This window comes from Hylobates moloch, unplaced genomic scaffold (genome assembly GCF_009828535.3).
Source record: "Hylobates moloch isolate HMO894 unplaced genomic scaffold, HMol_V3 SCAFFOLD_3, whole genome shotgun sequence".
Lineage (NCBI taxonomy): Eukaryota > Metazoa > Chordata > Mammalia > Primates > Hylobatidae > Hylobates > Hylobates moloch.
In genome coordinates, this window is record NW_026652278.1 from 102450065 (window position 1) to 102466485 (window position 16421).

At 37.7% G+C, this 16421-nt stretch overlaps 1 pseudogene; it reads right to left on the reverse strand.

Moving 5' to 3' along the window:
* Positions 1-704: 704 nt before the first annotated feature.
* Positions 705-1577, reverse strand: LOC116480998 (keratin, type I cytoskeletal 19-like; annotated as a pseudogene).
* Between the last annotated feature and the right edge of the window lie 14844 nt (positions 1578-16421).

Sequence of the window (16421 nt, forward strand, 5' to 3'; positions counted from 1 at the left end):
AGATCCAAATGAATAGAGGATTTAAAAAAAGGTAAAGATGACTTTTTTTGAGGAAAAAGAAAGGTAACAATGACCAAAAGGAGTCATGAGGCTTTATTTTATTTTATTTATTTATTTTTCTAGAGATAGGGTCTCACTGTATTGTCCAGGCTGGAGTGCAGTGGCATGATCATGGCTCACTGCAGCCTCAACCTCCTGGCCTAAAGCTGTCCTCTCACCCTGACCTCCCAAAGGACTGTGATTATAGCCATTAGCCACTGCACCAGATGGATGCTTCTTTTAGTCAAAAAGAACAAGGAGGGGAGAATGACAACAGCAAGATGTTGAATGGGAGGTCCCAGACTTCACATCCCTTCAACAAAATATCCAACTAACAACTATCCACAGACAAGAACTTTTGTGAAAAACCCCCTGAATTGGGAATGAGCCTGACACTAGTGTGGACCACAGAACTGGATAAAAACCACATTAAAATGGTAAGAGAAATGGTCTTATTTTGACCACATCTCTCCTCCCTTTCCCCCAAGTTGGCACAGGGCCACACAGACAGAATTCCCCTGGGTCCATGATTCTATTTTGTTTATCCTTGAGCCATAACGTTTTATTGGTAGATCGAGGAAGAGCCAGGGGTAAGTGTCCCTTCCTTCCCATCCTCCTGCCCAGGAGACACCCTCTAAAGGAGAGAAGCCCAGGAGCCTGCCGCCTTAGAGGACCTTGGAGGTGGACAGGTTGTTGCAGTGCTCTTCCTGGCCCTCGAGCAGGCTGAGGTAGGTGGCGAGCTCCTGCTCCAGCCACAAGTTGATGTCCATGAGCCACTGGTACTCCTGATTCTGCCTCACTGTCAGCTCGCACATCACCCAGCTGAGCTTCAATACTGCTGATCAGCGCCTGGATCTGCGCCAGCTGGGCTCCAAAGCGTGCTGGTGGCCTTCCAAGGCGGCTTTCATGCTAAGCTACCACTGCAGCTCAATGTCAAGACCCTGGAGGGTGCGCCGCAGGTCGATGACCTGGGACCTGTTCATCTGGAGCTGCTCCATGTGGCCAACAACCTCCCAGTTCAGTTCCTCAGTCCAGCTGCTGAACCAGGTTCCAGCATCCTTTCGGTTCTGGTTGGCAGTGACCTCATACTGGCTCTGCGTGTCACTCAGGATATTGGCGGCATCAGCGCCTGGAGCCGAATCCACTTCCACACTGATGTGGCCTCCCGCCTGGAGCCGAATCCACTTCTACACTGATCTGGCCTCCCACCTGGCCCCTCAGGGCATTAATTTCCTCCTCATCGTTCTTCTTCAGGTAGGCCAGCTCTTCCTTCAGCCCTTTGGTCTGCATCTCCAGGTTGGTCCTGGCCGGGGTCAGCTCAACCAGCACCCTGTGCAGGCCATTATGTCGGCCTCCACACTCATGAGCAGAGTCTGCTCCCTCTCATACTTGGTTCAGAAGTCATCTGCAGCCAGACAGGCATTGTTGATCTGCAGGACAATCCTGGAGTTCTCAATGATGTCACCAAGAATCTTGTCGCGCAGGTACTCGATGGTCCTGTAGTAGTGGCTGTAGTCAAGGGAGGGCCTGGGGCCCATGATTTTAAAATGGGAAAACAACCAGAGACAGACATCCAGCTTCCCTAGCATTCTGAGGTGCATCCCAGGAAGCTGAGACCAGTTTTGCCTTATGGGGGACACTGGGAGTAATGGCATGGTTAGACTGTCTGGGGTCAGTTAGAAACAAAAAAAGGAGGCAGAGCTCACAGTGACCAGTGTGCAGATCTTGGCAGTAGCTCTGTGTTCCTGCCAGCTGTGGTGCCCAGTCAGAGATACCAGCCAACAGCACAGCCCAAGTCCAAAGCTGGACTGATCACTCCCAGAATCGTGGGAAGTTCAACCTGGCTTTAGTCTCTAGACATCCAGTATCCACAACCAGCCTCAGAGCCTATTTCAAGGCCCTGCCTACTCAGGGAGATGCCCACAACATTGCATTTCTTCAAAGCACAGGTGCCAAACCTGCCTGACATGGGAGGCCAAAAAGTGGCTTGATCTGGCCCCAGAGCCCACATCAAGGCACCACCCAGGCAGGGCAACAAGCCTCAACGGTGCATTTCTATGGAGTGTAGCCTCTGATCCCATTTTTCCCGAATGGCAACTCTGCTAGCATCAAAACCCAGCCTGCAGCCCTGCCCAGCTGTGGAACCCAGTGCTACAACCCAGCCAGGGATATACCCCGTTACCTGGCCTGATCAGGGACCATCACGTTGCTTGGCCATCAGCTTCACCTGATAGCAGAGCCCAGCCAGTGCTCTCACTTCACAGCAGAGCCCAGCCAGCAGCCTCAGACAACCTCAGAGCAACGGCAGTGGCCCAGCCAACCAGAGAACCCAACAGCAAGCTCTACCTACTGTGGCCGTTACCAGCTGACCTATCCAGAATCACAGGGTAGATTAAATAGTGAAAGTCTATCCCTGCCAAAGAATACCTGTAGACTGTAAGAGGTGGCTGTCTCCTCAAACACAAAGACACCGACCCAGGACACAAGGATTATGAAGAATCAGAAGATCATGACACTTGCAAAAGAAACTAATAAAGCTCCAATGATGGACCATAAAGTAAGGGAGTTCTATAAAATGACTGACAAAGAACTCAGAATAGTTCTTTTAAAGAAGCTCAGTGAACTACACAAATATATTGACAGAAAATTAAATGAAATTTAGAAAACAATACATGAACAAAATGAGAGGTTTGACAAAAAAACAAATAGGTACTTTTTAAAAAATTAGAAATCCTAGAGATGAGGAATACAATTACTGGACTGAAAACACTACATAGAAAACTTCATCAGCAGACTCAGTCAAGATAAAGAAATAACCAGTGATCTCAAAGACAGAACATTTTAAATTATTCAGTCAGAGGAGAAAAAAGAATAAAGAATGCCTACAGGAATTATGCAACACTGTCAATAGAACTAACATGCATATAATAGGAATTCAAGAAGAAGAGAGAAAAAAAGTGTCAGAAAGCATATTTAAAGAAATGGTGCCTGAAAACTCCCCAAATTTGGGGGAAAAGATGCCAATATCTAGGTACAGGAAGTGCAGGAGTGTGCCATCAATTTCAACTCAAAGAAGAGTTAACCAAGACATGTAATAATCAAACTATCAAAAATCAAAGACTAATAAAAAAAATTCTGAGAGCAGCACAAGATAAACATATCACATACAAGGTAGTCTCAATGCCAGCGGATTTCTCAGCAGAAATGAGGGAGAAATAAAAGCTTTCCTAGACAAAGAAAAGCTAAGAGAGCTCATTACCATAAGCTAAGGGAGCTCATAAGGGTACAAAGTTTTAGTAAGACAGGAGGAACGAATTATTGTAGATATAGTGTATAGCATGGTAACTATATTTAATAATAATGTATATTTCAAAATTGCTAAGACAATATATTTTAAATGTTCTTGCCACGAAAAAGATAAGTATTGAAGTGATGGATATATTAATGAGCTTGATTTAGTCATTTCATGTTGTATACATATGTCATAACATTACTTTGTACCCTGTATATATATATATATATATATTATATATATAATATATATTATATATATATATAAACACACACACATACACACACACACAAGGTAAATATATATATACACACACAAGGTACATATGTGTGTATATATATACATACACACAAGGTATATGTATATATACACAAGGTATATGTGTGTGTATATATATACACACACATGCAATTATAGTTTGTCAATCCACAATTTCAAAAAGAACAAGGAAATAAGTCTACTTCTTAGAGATGATAGCAGAAGTATATCAGAGACGAGACAGCATCATTCAATTCCTGTTTTTTTCTCCTCTCTTTTCTAGATTGGGTTTTAAATTGAATATGGAGAATAAACTATGAAAAGTAGAAATTGCAGCCCAAGATAAAAGAGGGATTGGCAAGCTAACTCCAAAGTGTTTAAAATGAGACCAGATAAATTATGTACCAGGGTGCAAATAGAATTTCCAGCTATAAACTGTTTGGTAGTCTTTGAAAAGTCATGACAAATAGGAGAGGTGCCACAAGACCACAGATGGGTACATTTCATCTTTATTTTTAAGAGAGGAACAGAAAGGATTCAGGAAATTATAGACAATTTGATTCATATTTGCAAATTTAACAACAGGTTGTTAAAAATGCTCTAGTTTTTGAGCATTCAGAAATGAATGTTAAGGTCATTAGTAACCAACAAATGTAAAGTAAGGACAAGCTTTGATACACTCATCTGATTTATTTTTTATGAGGATGCTAAGCACATGGATCAACGGATTTCTTGAAAATCAAATTGAAACAGCTAGCAATTGGTATCATTGTGACATGATGGAGCAATATGGGATTGTCTCTTTTCAAGAGTGTCTATTAATGGCTTTATAGTCTCTAGTAGTGTGCCTTTACCCTATTTTATTCAACGTTTTCACCAATGGCTGGATGAACATAGAGGCTTCTCAACTTTGTAGAGGGCATGAAAATAGACAGGGTATCTTATTTCAGTGCTTCTCACACTTTTTCACTGAATATTCCTAATGGAGGGGAAAATAAACGTGCACCTGGAGAAACCAGGACAATTGTCCTAAGTGGCTGCCAGAAAAGAGACATTTCTATAAATTTTATTTTATTTAAACATTATGTAAATTTTGCATTCTATGCCATGATTTTTTAAAATATAAAATAATTCTCCCTCTAGTCAATCTTATTTCTCTAGTAATTGGCATTTCTGTGTCTTTGAATATCTCCCATATTTTCCCAAAGTGCTGGGATTCCAATAAATGTTTTGCCATTGCTATAAGCCTGTGGGTATGGAGAGCAAGAGCAGGAAGGCTTGAGAGACTACAAGAAAGAGAAGGGAGAGCTTAGGATGTATGCGAAGCACAAACAAAATTACACCCAGAAGGTGAAAACCAAACCAGTGCCAATATACTGAACAAAGGCCTGAGACTTAGTAATTTGTAGCATGGCCTACAGGGAAGGGGCATGAAAGGGAGAGGACCAGAGTTGGAAGCCCTGGAAAAGCATTGCTACTAGGGGAAAAGGAGCTAGAGAAGGCGTGATGCCCTTCAAAGACATGACAATAGGAGAAAAGAAGGAAGCAAAATGGAGAAAATCAAGTCCAAAGTATGGACATTGAGCGTTTAAAAGACTAAAACAAGAGTGATCATATGGGTAGAAGAATAATATGTAAACATTATTTATACATACTGACAGAGTAGAAAGAATGCACCTAAAAAATGGGAAAAGAAGGAAGTCAGAAATAGGAGAGTGGAAAAAATAATTGCCTGCTGTATAAGTAACATGTGGTAGTCAAAAAATACTATTTAAAAATTATAGACCACAAAGAAATGTACACATACATAATGGAGTACTACTCAGCCATAAAACAATGAGATCCTGTCATTTGCAACAGCATGGATGGAACTGGAGATCATTATGTTAAGAAAAATAAGCCGGACACAGAAAGACAAACATCACATATTCTCACTTATTTGTGGGATTTAAAAATCAAAACAATCGAACTTGTGGACATAGAGAGTAGAAGGATGGTTACCAGAGGCAGGGAAGCATAGTGGGGGGATGGAAGAGAGGTGGAGATGGTTAATGGCTACAAAAAAAGTTAGACTGAATAAATACCTACTATTTGAAAAAAAACAGGGTGACTATAGTCAATTTAATTGTACATTTTGAAATAACTCAAAGAGTATAATTGGATTGTTTGTAACACAAAGGAAAAATGCTTGAAGAGATGGATACCTCATTCTCCATGATGTTATTATGAGGCATTCAAAACATCTCGTGTACTACATAAATATATACACCCACTATGTACCCACAAAAATTAAAAACTAAAAAATTATAGACCAGATAGTAAAATGTTAGGTAGAAAAAAAGAATGGAAAGACACTGTAAGAGACACTAAAACAACAAGAACAAAATGCATCTCTTCCTAAAACCCAGGTTAAAACAAAGACAAACAAGAGATCTAATATAGAAAGATCAAAACTATCAATCTTTATTTTTTTGGGGGTTTAAAAGAAAAACACTTATTGACTCTTTAAATAAAACTCTATCCACAACAATAAAGGAAAATGGGGAAATATGACCTGTCACACAATCACATAAAAAGTTACATCGCAGATAAAATACTACAATCGCTTCATGAAATAACTTTCATCCATCAACCATGGAGATGGGCAAGGAAATACAACCATCCTCATTTTATAGAGGTAAGAACAAAGATAAAGATAAGAATATATAAATGCAAAGGTTAGAATTATAAAAAGAGTCAGCCTTGCCAAGGGCTCAGGAAAGGCTCAGTAGCACAAATAACTCCAGGCACTTAGAAGCGGGTGAGTTGCTAACCAGAGGTCATCGATTTCCAGACATGGGTGGTGTCCTTATAGGCACCATGCCTGGAAGTAGCTAGTAAGATAGGTGCCTACTATATTTGGCAACCTCAAATAGAAATGGCTTCTCAATTTTCTTTATATGTATGTATATATATTTTTAAATTATTATTATACTTTAAGTTCTAGGGTACATGTGCACAACGTGCAGGTTTGTTATATATGTATACATGTGCCATGTTGGTGTGCTGCACCCATTAACTCGTCCTTTACATTAGGTATATCTCCTAATGCTATCCCTCCCCACTCCCCCCACCCCACAATAGGCCCCAGTGTGTGATGTTCCCCTTCCTGTGTCCAGGTGTTTTCATTGTTCAATTCCCACCTATGACTGAGAACGTGTGGTGTTTGGTTTTTTGTCCTTGCGATACAAACTATCCATCTTTAAAGACAAAGAAAAGATCAAGCAAAACACATCAGGTTAGTTATAAGATTAAGAAAATTAGGCTGCCATCAGACTTCTTAAAAACAACACTTTAACTAAGGTAACAGCAGAACTGCATTTTTAAATTGAGGGGTATTCTCAAAAATAACTGGTCTGTATTCTTTAAAAATATCTGTGTCATTAAGCGTTTTAAAAAGGCTGGGAAATCGTTCCAGATTAAAGGAGACTAAAGACTAAATAACGACTAAGTAACATGTTATCCTGGGCAGGAGGGGAAGAATGTAAAAAGGACATCATTAAGATAATGGAAAATATTAAGATAAGAATGGCTGATTAGGTAAAAGTATTATATCAATGTTAAATTTTTTGAATTTAATAACTGATTGAGATTATGAAGATAATGAAGGCAATATTCAATATTCATGTTCTTAGGAGAGGCACACATAATATTAAAGAATAAAGGAGCAAATACAATCTATGCTGACTATAATGAGGCCTTGATTTTTTGATGCATTAGATGTATACAAACTACATTTTAATATATATTTGGAGATAGCAAGAGATTAACATTGCAAATGTAGCAAAATCTTAACAACTGGTGAATCTGGATAAAGGATATTATGGAACTCACTTGCAACTTTTCTGTGAGTTAGAAATTATTTAAAAGTAAAAAAAATTTTATTTAAAAAACAATAGTAGATCAAATAGTAAAATGAAGGTAGGAAATAAAAATCCGGCTCAAGCCTCATCTCTAAATTATAGATAGAAATCTGTTATACAACTATTTTTTTCCGGTTGGCGATGCTTATGATTTTTATAATCATTTTCCACATGTTCAACGTGTACTGGAGAAAAGCACCAGCACCTTGATGAACATGATTAGACCAGGCTCCTTAGCTCGTTAAAGAAAAACTAACTTTGAAAGAGAAGTAGTGAAAATGGAAAAATTGAAATTCGATATTAATGTAATTAAGGTGCATCTTTAATTCAATGGTGCACATATATTATTAGAATATGACTACTTTAGGCAGGCAGGCAATTTTGGTATTTGCTTAAACATGATCTATGCCATTTAATAGCCAATGTCCAAACACAGCAGCTGATACTCTTTCTTCTGGACAAATGGAGTCCTTAACCCTGGGATATACTTATAAACTCAACATTTATTAAGTTAACTTCCCTTAGGACTCCCATCACACCCCACCCCTGCCCACACACCCCTGCCCACACACCCCTGCCAATCCTGATATTTTACCCTTAGCAGAATCTTATTTCACTCTAGCAATGTGCACATTTGTAAAATGGAACATCTAGGGTTTTCATTTTCAAAGCATTGCTCAAGAGGTGTGTCCCACATCTTGGCTTTTAAAAATATATGTGTGTGTCTGTGTGTGCATGATTGCATGCCTGCAAGACAGTCCGCTTCTTGATAAACTGGCCCTGTAGTCATCTCTTGGAGTTCAAATAGGTTTCTTGATGAATGGCTATAAGTTTATTGACTGTGATCACGTTTTAGAGACCAAACTCTCCGAAGGAAATGATCATGTCTGTCAATTTACTAAAACAACATGTGGTTGTTTCACGTGTGTTACCACGATGACCAAGGAACTAAAGTCTTTTGGAGAATACAGTTTTATGGTTCTGATATTCACTTATATTTTTGACTAGTCTGAGCCAAATTATTATCTTTTTTTACTTGGTGGCAGAAAAAAGTCCTTATACAGGATAATCAAAGATTAAAATGGATCAGTTATTTCTCCATCAAAAAATTAAGGCCTCATTATAGTCAGCATAGATTGTATTCCTTGATTTGTTCATTCATTCATTTACCTATTCACCGGGAAGATACTTTATGTACTCGTAATTACTGGAGGCTGAAAAAGAAAAAATAATGTTGGGCTCCTTTTTAAGCCAATTATATACAACTGGTTCGCTTTGTAATGCAAAAATTACTAACCATGAATTTTATGTAATTAATTAACAGCTGAACACAGACAGCGTAGAGAAGGAGATCAAAAAACATTTGCTTGAAATAATTCCATAAACTGCATCAGCCTTTGTCAGGCTTAGCCCTTAAGCTTGTAGGCCCCATAGTGAGGCTGTTTGAAGGGTCTACTTCCTTTCAAAGGGGCCCACGTATTCTTGGGAGTGTGCAAACGCAGGCATGTGGGCTAGAGTATCACAGACGGGAGGTATTTGTTTTGTTTTTCCAAGATGGAAACAGCTTTTTTTGTGTTTGGTGATTGAATTTTGGTGATGAATTTTTTTCAAGCAACTTAGAAATGCATATAGTCAAAAGTTCTTACTTGTTCCATCTGCCACTTCTCCTAAAGATAATAACGATTAGTAATTTGTATATAGCTTTCTAGACTTTTAAATTTAAATAAACATCTTTTACATTAAATGAGATGAAATTACATAGGTTGTTCTGAAATCGGCTTTTAAAAAATAGCAATATATTGAGGGCATCATCCCGTGTCAGTAGATAAAGACCAACTTCATCCCTTTACAATTTTCTCTAATAAAGATGAAGCACATTAATTTAGCCAAGTTCCTATTGATGAATAATGAGGTTGCTTCCATATTTTTGGTATTAAAAGAATGCTCCAGTGAATATCCTAATTTGTTCATCTTTGCCTACATGTCCTGTTTTCTCAAGATAAACCCCTAGACAGGATTGTTGAGTCAAAGTGTATTTAAAAATTGTAGTACGTATGTTCAAACTATTCTCAGCTGAGAGATTGGGCTCCAGTAGTGCATTAAAGTGTCTGTTTCCCACACCATCGAAATCACTGACATTATCAAATCGTGGCAAGTCAGATAAGTACTCAAACACTTCTTCATTATTTCAATTTCAATTTCTTTTTTCTCGCTGAGATCAAATATCTCTTCATCTATTTTGGTTGTTTATGCTTCTTTGTGAATAGTTGATTTGGAGACTTTACACATTTTTCTACTGGGTTGGTAATCTTTGCCTTTTTAGTTTGTAAAAACATTGAACTCTTAAGGATATTAACTCTTCATCTGCTATATATACTGCAAATATTCATCCCCTGTTTTTCACTTGTCTTTCAGCTTTTATTTATGAAGTTTTAAATAAAGAAGTTTTACATTGTTGTGTAATATCAGTTCATATTACTCTTATGGTTTCTGGCTTTATTACCATGCCTGAAAAGTTCTCCTCATCCTGAAATTGCTTACATATTCTCCAAAAGTTCTGGACTTTTCATAATTGTATTTTACTTTGGAGTTTCTAATCTATATAAAATTTAATTTATGTATGATATGAAATAGAGGGCAAATATAATGCCAAATGGGGTGAACTGAAATTAACTTTGTCTGTAGATTTAAAAATATTTTTTGGAATTATACAGTAGAAGGATCAGACTTGAAGTGTATGAAATGTAATACATTTACAATGAGCGTTAGGGAAAATAATATAGCTGAGCAAAACATACCTCTCTGATTATCTCAGTCATCTCTGAGGTGAATTGATTGCGAGGGTTACTACTTACAAGTTGTGGAACACCGAACCACAAGACGGATATATGATCTGCTTAGGTAATCTGCATTGTGGGACAAGTGAATGACATATGTTTTGGCCATTTAGACGAAATATTCTATACATTCTAAGAATTATTGAGGGGTTGGAGTTCCATTTTTTTCTCTAAAGCAGAGTTCTCAATCTGAAATGTTCCATTGGAATCACTTGCTTTTATTTTATTTTATTTTATTTTATTATTTTATTTTTTTGCTATCAGCCTTCTCAGGTTGAAGTAATCACTTGCTTTCAAAAATGATCCTGCCAGACCCTGGAGATTCTGATTTTATTGGTCAGGGCCTAGCTGCCTTGGATTTTAAAAGCTCCCCAGGTGATTATACAGTGCATGGCTAAGGTTGAGAACCACTGCCTTAAAGATTTCTAATGATGCCTATCTGATATTATTTGCTAAAAGTTTAACTATGATTCAAGTAATATTTCTCTAAATTTCAGTTCTAAGGCCTTCCAATCCTGGGCCATAATCCATTGTTCTAAGGAAACCACTAGGACCTTGGTATTGGGTTGATAAAATCTACACACTCTTCTAAATGCATTTGAATCTACACAATGGATTTAAGAGAACTGAAGAACTGATCAGTCTAATAAAAGTTTTCAGAATAATTTCCCATGACAGTGAATTTATTAATTTGTTTTATAGGTATTACTTTCTACTACGATTTAATTGCACATTCATAATGGAAAACTTTTACAAGAGCTTTGTAAGGCAAAATGTTAACATGAATATGTTCATTTTTCATTTTCCTTTTTAATAAAGCAACATAACAACATACCAATTATGGCTACTAGAGCCCCTGTTGGCACACAGGTTTCCTTACTTTCATGCAGGTGAATTACTCAAAACCAAGTGTTAGACTAGCAGAACACAATTTGCTTTAGATTTACTGAACTAAATATCCAACAGACTTTTGCTCAACATAAACAGCATAAAACAAATGCATGCAATCTAAGGGGATCTCAGGTGAAACACATTCCCTTGAGCACCAACTGGACATTCTTGGCACCAGGTAGTAAATGTGATTGGGGAAATAGCTGTGAATATCATTCTTTCTGTGCCCGAGAAATGTCACCTTCTCAAGAATGCAATTAACTGAGTGTTCAGGAACATAAAAAAGCATGGGAAGTAAACTGGTGGGTGCTGAAAATTTTCCTTTCTTCATTTCAAAATAAATAGCATGTTTATAACAAACTAAGTAAAAGGCCTATTATTGGGTTTTGGTGAACCTGGTGTTCTCTAACTCTTGATTTGGTTCCTTTATAATCAGTAACTTCCAAGTGAATGTTAAGTAAGTGTCAGTAAATGTGAATTACCCCAAGCTATGTGGCGTGTTGGAAAAAATAAGAACAAGGGGTCATCAAATGAGGTTCTAGTTTAAATTAATTGTAGCACAGATCAATTTGTTTAGATATTGTCCAGCCAACAAATTCATTCCTATGACCTGAGCCAAAGTCTTCTGACTTTACTCTCAGTTGGCCTCCTCCTCGTCCCTCCCATCCAAGAACAGCACGGACAGCTGTGACCCAAAACAGGGTGTGTCTCTGGCTATGGGACTCAGATGCCACACTCTAGATTTTCTCTCATCATGGCATTTGAGGTTGAGATCCACATTTTGGCTTTGCTTCCTGGGCAGCTGGGAGGTTGTATAGGGTCACAGGGCTTCTCACAGGGGGGCATTGCTTCTCCTTCCCAGTGGCCTAATTTCCCCCTAGGGTAGAAGTGACACATTTCTGTTCCCCTTGCAGATTCCTTAAAAGTTTCCAAATGATTAGGTGGGTTTTTACCCTGGACTGATGCTATATTCTGGGGACAATTTCCACAAGGGAGAGGCACTTTACATGATCATCAGCCTTGTGAAGGTTATTATTGCAGCATTTTTGAAAAATATTTGCCTATGAGTTGATTTTTTGAGTCTTTATGTTTGCATACACACACACACACACACACACACACACGCGCGCGCGCGCACGTGCTACAAGATGTTTTTTCTGCTTCTTTTCACTTTTAACCCACTGGTCATTCATTTATTGACTTGACAAAGACATACTGAGTGCCTGCTCTGTTGCAGACAGTGTCTCTGGATTGACAAAATGTCTGGTTGGTCATATGACTTAGGAATATGGTAGAAGCACTTCGGAGAAGTTTCCTCTGAGATCATTAACTTTGAATAAAAAATAAGGCAGTCATCAAGCAGTAATATATTTTCAGGACTCAAAAAAAAAAAAAAAAAAGAAGTGGGAAAATTTTAAGATCCAGGCTCTTTTCCCAGCACAAGCCTTCTCAGTTATGTGATTTTGAGTTAATCTGAAGGGTTTGATGTAGTTTCGTTTGTTCTGGGAGTACCGTAGGAATTAGGTTCCTATACTGAAACTGCACCAAATCGTTCAGATAAATGTCAAGGCTATCTTATATGTTTGTTGAATCCAGAAGATCCTATGGCTATCATATATAAATTATCAGTGATATAATCAAAAAGGATTTCTAACTTTTAATTTGATTTTATGGTTTTGGTACTCCTCTCGGTAAATGTAGGAGATAAGAAAGTGTTTTTCTCCATAAATGAAAAAATCTTCAATTTATAGCCCAAAGACATGTCTTTGTCTTTTAATCCCTATGCCAATATTACCCTTTTGGGGCTATGTTTGCTGCCACTCTCAGGACTAGGCATTTATATTTTCCTCAAAGAATGGTGACTCATGAGACCAACTCTTCTCATTGAAGACTCAGGTGTGGTAAGATTGCTACACATGAAACATTCCACATGGAAACTGGTTTAAAAAATTTATAATGATCAGGGAAATGCATATCATAACCACAATTTGATACCACTTTACTCCTGCAAGAATGGCCATAATCAAAAGATCAAAAAATAGTAGCTGTTGGTGTGGATACGGTGAAAGGGAAACACTTCTACACTGCTGGTCGGAATGTAAACTAATATGACCACTATGGAAAACAGTATGGAGATTCCTTAAAGAACTGAAGGTACAACTACCATTTGATCCAGCAATCCCACTACTAGGTATCTACCCAGAAGAAAAGAAGTCATTATATGAAAAAGATAGTTGCACACACATGTTTATAGCAGCACAATGCAGAATTGCCCATCAATCAACAAGTGGATAAAGAAACTGTGATAAATATATACACAATGGAATACTACTCAGCCATAATAAGGAATGGATTAACAGCATTTGCAGTGACCTGGTTGAAATGGGAGACTGTTACTGTAAGTGAAGTAACTCAGGAATGGAAAATCAAACATTGTATGTTCTCACTCTTAAATGGGAACTAAGCTATGAGGATGCAAAGGGATAAGAATGACACAACGGACTTTGGGGACTCAGGGGGAAAGGATGGGAAGGGGGTGAAGTATAAAAGACTACAAATTGGGCTCAGCATATATTGCTTGGGTAATGGGTGCACCAAAATCTCAGAAATCACCACTAAAGAACTTACTCATGTAAACAAACACCACCTGTTCCCAAAAACCTATGGAAATAAAATATTAAAAAATATATAACTGCATTACATTATTACTTTAACACTTACTTGAATATAAGTAAAACATTTAACACTATAAAACCAACAAACTTATAGAAAGTGATGGAAAATCTCATCTTGAAGAGACACAGTGGTGGGCTAACTCCAGATATTCTCAAAGGAGTTTTGAAAGAAATACTTTAATACATCCGTACATATACATCAAAAAATAGACAGAAGGGAAACTAGTTAAGTAAGGTAGAAATAGAAAACTATCATACAAAATAAAACTGATTAAGCACATGTATTACCAATATATCCCTACTTTCAATCATCATGTTAAGTAAACATCTATTTTTTTAGTCATTGTCTGGGGAAAAGTGTCCTGTTGAGGCTTTGTGTTTCTCTTCCTATGCTGGAAATATGTGATGTGTTGATAAAAAAATTAATGTGCTGGCCAGGCACAGTGGCTTAGGCCTATGATCCTAGTAATTTGAAAGGCCAAAGCAGAAGGATCAGTTGATGCCAGGAGTTCAAGACTAATGTGGGCAATCTGTACACAAATTTAAAAAATTAGCCAGGCATGGTGGCATGTGCCTGTAGTCCCAGCCTAAGTTTCAAATTAACTTAATTACAATGGTCAATATAGAGACTTGAAATTTTAAGCCATACATCCTCTGGAGAATATTTTTAACCTTAATACCTCAATTTTTAAAGAGATTGTTTGTTTTTGACTCAGAATGTTCTTGACATGAACTATAAGGACTAGGTTATAGAATCCTTACATACATGAAGTCTTGAATTCTGCATGAAATTTTTAGTAGTTTAGCTGTGACTCAGCTAGAAGCAGGAGAACACTCTAAAGAGTCTGATATGGTTTGGCTCTGTGTCCCCACCCAAATCTCATGTTGAATTATAATCCCCAGTTATGGGGGAGGGACCTGGTGTGAGGTGATTGGATCATGGGGGCAGATTTCCACCTTGCTGTTCTCGTGTTAGTGAATGAGTTCTCATGAGATCTAGTTGTTTAAAAGTATGTAGCACCTCCTCCTTCGCTCTCTCTCTCTCCTGCTCTGCCATGTGAAAGTTGTGCCTACTTCTCCTTCACCTTCCGCCATGATCGTAAGTTTCCCGAGGCATCCCCAGCCATGCCTCCTATGGAACTGTGAGTAAATTAAACCTCTTTTCTTTATAAACCACCCAGTCTCAGGTAGTTCTTTACAGCAATGTGAGGATGGACTAATACAGTCTGCCTTTAAAATGTTTTTACTACTGGTTTGATCACCAATATCCATGTTTTGCTGTTTAAAGAGAAATTATTTATCAGAGCTCTAGAGCTAGAATAAAACAAGTTTTATTAATCTGGGTTCCACTAATTAAGTCTGCAAAATTATTTATTTGATTGGAATGGCTTTACTGTTGGATTGTTTATACAGAAAAATTTTGCTACTTTGCAAATTAGTATGCAAAGGTTTGTAGTGTCTTATTTATCCAGTTAAAATTCACTTTTTTGAGAGAAGGAAAGTTCTCAAACTTCTCAATTTAATTCTGTATTACCAGATGTTGCTAATTATGAATATGTTGTTATGCTCTCCTCTTTTTCTTTCATGTAAGTTTTAAAATACATTTTTATTATGACTTATTTCATCATATTACAGTATCTAGCACATGGCTTTTCCCTCTTAGATAAGGCACAATTGAATTGGGTCTTACTCAGTTTTTTAAATCTAGAGTAGTGCTTTGCATAAATAAATATTTGTTGAGTGAATAACATTAACTCAATAACAATAAACATTTGTGAGTGCTTTCAATAAATATTGTGTTGAGTGGATAATGGACAGAATGATGACTAGTCTCTATCTGAAGAGACTCTGTGAGGGAAAGGAGAGTGTGAAATGGTAACAGACTGCAACTAGGAGTCCCGAGGTGACAGTTTTACCATTAAGGGAAGAGTAGGTAGTTTGGTAGTGAAGGCAAGGAAAGTAAACTTGACTTTTCAAAAAATTAGGTTAATTCTTCCTAGGTTAGTACTTCCAACTCCTAGGAAGTGTTTAGAGAGTTCTGGGGTGTTTTCAGTTATCAGAATGATTGTAGGGGGGAGGGTTGTCTAACTGGCAATTATTGGTAGGGAGACAGGAATGCTAGATGTCCCCATGTATTAGAAAGTCCCACACCATAAAGAGTTTTCCAAATCTCAAACAGCCCCTGGATGTTCTGCTGGATTTTCAGGCTAATGGAGCACATTTCTGTGTGATTATCTGAGCCTAGACCAGTGTTTCTCAAACTTTAATGGGCATATGAACCACTTGGGAGCCTTCATGTAGTGAAGGGTTTTTTTGTATTTTTAAAATTGATATATCATAGACATATATTTTTGAGGTACATGTGGTGTTTTAATACATGTATACAAAGTGGAATGATCAAGTCAGGTAATTGGGATATCCATTAACTGCAACACTGATCCTCTCTTTGTGTTGGGAACATTACAATTCTTCTCTTCTAGCGATTTTGAAATATACAATAAATTATTATTTATTATAATTTCCCTAC